Here is a 6,960-nt window from a genome sequence, read left to right on the forward strand (position 1 = left end):
TTACGCCTCCAACCCTCCCTCCCTTCCGCAGGCAGGCTTCCCTGCGTGACACGGGGACTGAGTGGGGAAGCGCGCTTGCGGGCTTCGCTGCTCTTTCGGGCCCCGAAGCTCGAAAATCCTCCGCCGCGGTGCACTAGTCTGGCTGCGTTTCTCAGTCGTACTAGTCATACCAGCGGGCGAAATGGCGTGCATGAGTCGGCGCTTCCGGCAGCTTGCGCACATACACGCTAACGCGCCGAAGTTTCCTCACCGCTAATGCGAAGCTGCGCTCGTATCTGGCGCGACATTTCGCGCGGACTCTCTCTCTCTCTCTCTTTTGTTTTCTTTGCTTGTCAGAACGCCGCTGTCCGGCTGCTGCGGTTGCGATATATCTCGCCCCTGGGCAATTTTCATTAAATGCAACGTTGGGCGCTGCTGCACAGGGCCTTCACACTCGTCATCGCGCGTGCGCGCGCCGTGTGTTGATGCAGCGGCGGCGGTGCAGCAGAAAGCCCTCCCCGAGGCCTCCCTGGTCTATGTGGCGCTGCGCGCCTATGCAAATGAGAGTGGCGCGCCGCACGTGCTCCTGTCACCTACGAGGCTGATCCCCGCGCACGCGTGTGCGGCAGTATTGCAGCCCAGGCCTCGGGAAGTTTTCGTGTAGCGCTCTAAGCGTGCACGCGGAGTGGCGCTGCCTCGATATGCACTGACGATCGAGCTTGCGGCGTTCATCGTCGCCATAGGCCGGTCGCTTTGATACCTCGCCGTGGAAACGGGGTTACATTGCACCACTCTCTCTCTATCTCTCTCCCCTTCTTTCTCGCTCACTCACGCGCTCTTACCTTATTATTCTGACAAAGTGCTCAAGAACAGGTTCTTTTATGCGAGGAAATCTTAGAAGTCAACGCGTTATCTTATCTGTTATTGGGATAGTGCTTCTTTCGAGGAAACTTGATGAGGAAGATGATAGCTTCAACAGTCGCCACGAAAACTGGGTGAAATATTACCTTAGCAACTTAATGCCGCTTCAAGGCATTTACATTGGTAGTAGAATGCCCGATGTTTCTGCAATAACAGTTTTGTGCTCGCCTGGTACACCTTGGTCCCGCTAGATGGCGCCACCTATCCAGCCTGTCAGCGTCTTTAGTTTTTTCACGTTTGCGGATTCGGTATTCTACGTCGCTCTAGCCTCGGTAATGCGGCTGAAATAAGGTGATCGTAAGTGGCGCTCGCACTTCAGCTTATTTTGACTCGGCGGCTGGAGTCTCCGCGAAGCGGATATCGCGAGTAGCCACGAACGACGGTGGATTTGCGAGATAGGGCCGTAAACGTAAAGCCTATCCGGCGAGTAGTTTACGTTCCGTAAACCTTTACGTTCCGTAAACGTTCGCGCATGCGCAGATTCCATCCGGTATCCGGTAACACGGTAACGTAAAGAAGTATACGTTACAAGCTAAAACTCCCTATTGGGATAGTGCTTCTTTCGAGGAAACTTGATGAGGAAGACGATAGCTTCAACAGTCGCCACGAAAACTGGGTGAAATATTACCCTTAGCAACTAACAATTCAGGCGAAGGCCGCTGCAGAATGTTACCACTTCTACGAAGGAACACAACACGTGTTCTTTGGGGTCGTTCGCTGTTCGCGTGCGTGCATTATCGCGATAAGTAAGCGCGTTCGCTCTCGATGATCATACGTATTGTTTATAGTTGCCGTTCATATGGGTGGCTGAACCACCCTCCAAGCTACGAAATTCCCTGTTCCCTTCGACTTCGTCAAACCCAGGGCTCAGCTCTGTATATCAAGTGCTTTAAGAAAGGCGTCCGCTCCATTCGATGTCACCGTTTAGCGAACTCCCTCCGCGCGCCACGCCAAGGGTAAGCTCGGCTCACTGAGTCATGTCCTGTCCAGCTCTGGTCGGAAAAAGCGTGGTCGTTGCGGCTGCTGTCGACGACGACTCTGCTGCTATACTGCCGCTGCATGGCCGTCGATGTGCATTTGACAATGGTAGGGGACGTCAACGGGCGCGCGCGCGCCTCTGTTTGCTCAGCCAGCTGTGCTCGCACCCCGCTCATATTATACACGTGCCTCGCTGTTTGACGGCCGCTGGTTTGAAATGGAAAGGGGGGTTCGGTGCTTGGTTTCGGGCCCCAAGCCAGATTTGTAAGCGCCGCGGTTCTTCTACTTTTGGCTGGCGTCGCAAACGCGCTGTACCCACGGTGTGAGCCAGTGCCTTGTCGACGCAGGTTCGCTGGGCGCTACAATCTCCTCTGGGCTGTTGTTAATATGCGTAACACCCCAAAATACACTGCCGATGCTGTGACGTCAGCGTTTGTACGCCCGTGCAACAGTTCAGAAAGGAGGTGATGGTTCACTCGCCACATAAGCTACCCCTTTCGGCTCGCAGAGTGGGACGGGTTTTCCGTCTATCCCGCCATGCAACTCGGGCTCTCAGCAGGTGTGCACAGTGTGCGCGGTTCCCTCGCCCGCTTTACATTCTGCGGAGTGGTGGGACGCGCGACGCCGAGCTCCAGTGGCCGTAATTCGCTCGCCTAATTAATAGGCGCCCCGGCGCGCTCTGCTTCGGTCCCCTGCAGCTCCGCCAGCTATCCGGCGTTTATCCTCGACTGCTGCTTCTGGAGGCGACGTGCGCGAGCGTGGGTTTGACGTCGGCGCGTACGTTATCGACGAGAGGTTGCCGTCTACGCGGGCACCCCTCGCAGCCGTACGTTGCACGCCCGCTTTCTTTACGGGTAACGCGGACCGTCCCCCCCCCCCCCTTTTTTTTTAACGACGTTAGTCCGGCACTTTATGCATCGGCTTGTGCGTTTACGCGTTTGACCGGGAAGTAATCTCGAATGACCCCCTTTTTCGAAAAAGGAAGCCTCCGATCGTCTATATGCCATGTGTGGGCGATGGACGTGAAAGGCGCGTATACCTTGTATAGGGGGAAGTATACTTGCTTCGAGACGCGAGAAAATGGCTTTTTGATGTGCTGCTATAGCCATCGGTGCGCGATTGAGTCTGTGTAGCAAACACTCGCCCGTATATGCATGCACCCTATATATTCCTTATCGACGGCAAGTGCGTTGGCGTGCCTATGTATACACCGGCAACCTGTTCGAGCTCTTCTTTCGATACGTCAGGCACGTCGTGATCTGGCAGCTTGATTCAACGGCTGAAACAAGCGTGGGCGTTACTGAACACCCACTGCAGAGAAAACGGATACACGTTTATAGTCGTGCAAGATCAGAAAAGAGCGGGTGGAGAATGGAGCTTTTGATGTCTGATGCTAAGGAATTGTGAGCTACTCATCTGAGAAACGCGGTATAAGTCATTGTCACTCGTTGTCTACGGCGATCACGGAATCCCACTCGCTCTATCATGGATAAAAATAAAAAAAATAGTCCCTTGGCGTCCGTATCGTACAGCACTGTATTACTTTGTTGCGAATGCCACCTTTAGTTTAACGTATTGGGAATATTCGCAGTGCAAGCTGCATTTGGCACTTGGCAGTTGCACTTGGCATTTCAAAATGCCAAGTGCAACTGATGAAACACCAGGGTGTGCTATTGTACCTTGTTTGCGAGATGCAGTTCGGTTCACAGATGCATTGCTTTCTTTTTGTTGTTGCTGCTATTCCTCAGTACGTGCCAAAATGCGGTAGGGTGAGTTATAAGTCAGATAGCATGCCCTTTCCGGACTGCCGAACTAAGATCGCGAAACGAATTTTGCCCCAGTTTTTTTTTTTTTTAATAGTCCGCTTACTCTCGTATATAATGCTAACCATTCCAAAGCATGCCCAAAAAAACTAAACTAATCTGCTACTTACTGAGTTCTCGTAGTTTGTCGGCTTTTTACTCAAGTTAAATAACCTTAGCTTTCTGCACAAAAGCCGGATTGGACCTCTTTTTTCGCCGCGCAGGAATGCGAAATGTGCCGAGGCTCCAAGCGAGCGAGGTTAGGTTCGCACGACCGGCAGCGGAGTTCGCCGCGTCCTTGCGTGTATAAGCTTCTGTAGCTGGCCGTGTGTGTAGTACAGAATACAGCCCAGCCTGCAGCAGTGTACACCGTTTACGTGCCGCCTTTTTAATCGCCCCGTATCTCGACGCAGTGTGTGTGTGTGTGTGTGTGTGTGTGTGTGTGTGTGTGTGTGTGTGTGTGTGTGTGTGTGTGTGTGTGTGTGTGTGTGTGTGTGTGTGTGTGTGTGTGTGTGTGTGTGTGTGTGTGTGTGTGTGTGTGTGTGTGTGTGTGTTAGGAGGGTAGTGGGGTGGAATTCACTGTGTAGCGATCGAGAAGAAGCGATGAGGGCGGGGCCTCGGTGCCTCCCACGGGCCGTTCGCTGGGTCTGCCGGCGCGAGAGGCCCTCGCACGCGGGCCTGGCCGAAGAACGTGTCGCGCATGCATGATGGGTGGTCCGCTCGCACGCCGTGCCGCCGGTCGTTATTTCGCTGCGTGCCGGTGTCCGGAGAAGGAACCGGGAGAAGGACGACGCTTGGGTCTGTGTGCGTTGGTGCCGCGAGTGAGAGGAAAAACCGTCGTGCGTGACTCTGCTCCGCGCCTGCGGCCCTATGCTGTACAGTGCTACGACGCACAGTCGCCGGCTGTGCGTTGTACATGATACCGGCAGTCTCCCTCGGCACGGGCGCGCGACTGCTCCAGCATGCACGTGTATCGTACTGCGGATGCTTTTTTTCTTTTTTTAAACCCTTACCTGACTATCAGCGCTGGTTTCTATTACAGCCCCCTCTTCTTTTCCCCCGTCATCGTTTCGCTCCCGTACGCCGAGTTAACCTGCTCGTACATTCATTATAATAATCGGCACCGGCATGCCAGTGGTTGCGAGGTTGGGCGTCGTACACTTCGTGCGCATTGTGCGTTGGCAACAAGGTTTCGACAAAACAAAGCGCGGTGTGTTTGTGGACTCCGCCGTGGGGACCCTGGCCCCGTAAACGCACCTTGCATTGTAGAGTTCATCCGGGCCCTTGCGAAGTCGAATGATGACCGACGTGGTTTTTCGTATGACCTCTCCTCCCTGGCTTCGTTCTCTTCCATCTCGTTCTTGACATTCGTACCGCCATGTTTCTCTCGCATACAGATCGTGTAATCGAAGTCGAATAGCTGTTTCTCGCATACTATTGTGGTTCGTCTCGCGCCACTGTCTGGCACCTTCGCTTTTACCCACCGCGGGTGGGTACACTGCATGGTTATGGTGATTGACCACTGACCAGAAGATGGAGGCAGATGGAGGACCCATTTAGATGGAGGCAGAATGCTAGAGGCCCATGTGCTTAGATTTAGGTGCGCGTTGAGGAACCCCAGCTGGTCGTCGAAATTTCTGGATTCTCTACTACGGCGTCCCTCATAATCATATCATGCTTTTGGGACGTAAAACTCCAACAGTTATTATTATCAGTTATTATTATTACACTTTCGCTTACGCGCGAATGTGCGTACAGCTCGTGTCGTCCCGTTCGCTCTCGCGTGCGTTTCACCGTTACGTAGTATATGCGCTTCAAACCAATTGAGTTTGAAATCTTCGCATCTACATCTCTGAAAAACTACGCAACGGTAACCATACGCTTCGCTGTGCGCCATGTAGTGCGCGCACTTGTGCCCATTCGTTCCGCTTCATTCTCCCATTGTCTCCGCCCTCGCGAAGCGCTTTTCACGAATCCATTTGGTCGAATGCGATGCGTGCTCATCTGCCCCCTGCCATTTACCCCTCCCCATCTCCTGATTCTCTCTCTCTTTTTTTTTTGCATTCTCGCCCACTCTCGTTCTTCGTGCGGAACGGCTTCACCTCGACGGTATGCCCACAGGGCGAGGAGGCTTCGTGCGCAAGCGGGAAGGTTGAGGAGGGAGGGTCAGAGGTTCGCCGTTAATTGCACGTTAATGGGGAGCGGCTACGTCGACGTTCTAATTAATGCGACGTCGGCCCGAACACGTTTCGCGCGCGGGGCCCTTTTCGATCTGGCCCGCCACCTCCGCCACGCCGTGCGCACTGCGGTTGTGCTTCCTGCGGTGGTGCACGGTGCGCGATGTGGTTGGGGGGCGCGCGGCGCTCCTGGCGACGCTCCATCATGCTTTCTCCTCGGTGTGTGCGCATGCGTGTGCGGTATTCTCAATGACCTGCGAAGGAAGCGCGCGAGCGCGCCTGTTCCGTTTACGTACAGCATGTGTACGCTGCCACGAGTTAACTTTGCGTAATTTATCTCCTCTCTCTTGGCGACCTGCGCGAGCGTGCTGAGATGGGAGTGCGCGGACTGCTGTTGTGGCTTGGTGAGGCACAAATGCAAGTTAATGCCTTCGCTGTGAGAGGTAGTGTGACCGCGAAAATTCCCCGAAAGAAACCGGTATGAAGGAAAAGGACTCATTAATTCACTCATTCGCAGGTACAAGGATTTCATGCATAATGGTTAACTGTGTGGCAAAGGGTAGCAAGAATACAACCGAACGCCTTATGCGGTGTGCCAAAACTTGCCCTAAGCAACCATTTGCAGAACAGCGCTGAGCGTAGTGGCATGTGTGGTAATGGTACTATCACGATGTGATAATTAAAACAACAAAAACGTATAGCTTGACGCCTATAAAGAAGTAAGATTTCCTATGCATTCAGATGGCGGCCGTGTAGCTGCAGTATAGCGGCGTGTTAGTTAAACAGTGGTGAGTTCGTGCGCATGCGTGCGTGTCCACAGCAGTTGCGAGACGTTTTTCTTGTGTGAGATGTGCGTATACGACGTTGGTTTAACTGCCAGCTAGCGCACGTACGTCCACGTGAAATGCGTGTACTTGCTGAAGGCTTTGCCTTTTCGACAAAAACACCTATTTTCATCATTTATTTACGGTAAAACGTCCCCCTCCATCAATAATCAGGGGGGGGTGTAGCATGCCCCTATGTACCCTCCCCCCCCTCCGGCTACGGGCCTGACTCTCGCCAGAAAGACAAACAGCCTAGTTATCGTACGTTGCCGCACGTGC

The sequence above is a fragment of the Rhipicephalus sanguineus genome, chromosome 6 (genome assembly GCF_013339695.2).
Source record: "Rhipicephalus sanguineus isolate Rsan-2018 chromosome 6, BIME_Rsan_1.4, whole genome shotgun sequence".
Taxonomy (NCBI): domain Eukaryota; kingdom Metazoa; phylum Arthropoda; class Arachnida; order Ixodida; family Ixodidae; genus Rhipicephalus; species Rhipicephalus sanguineus.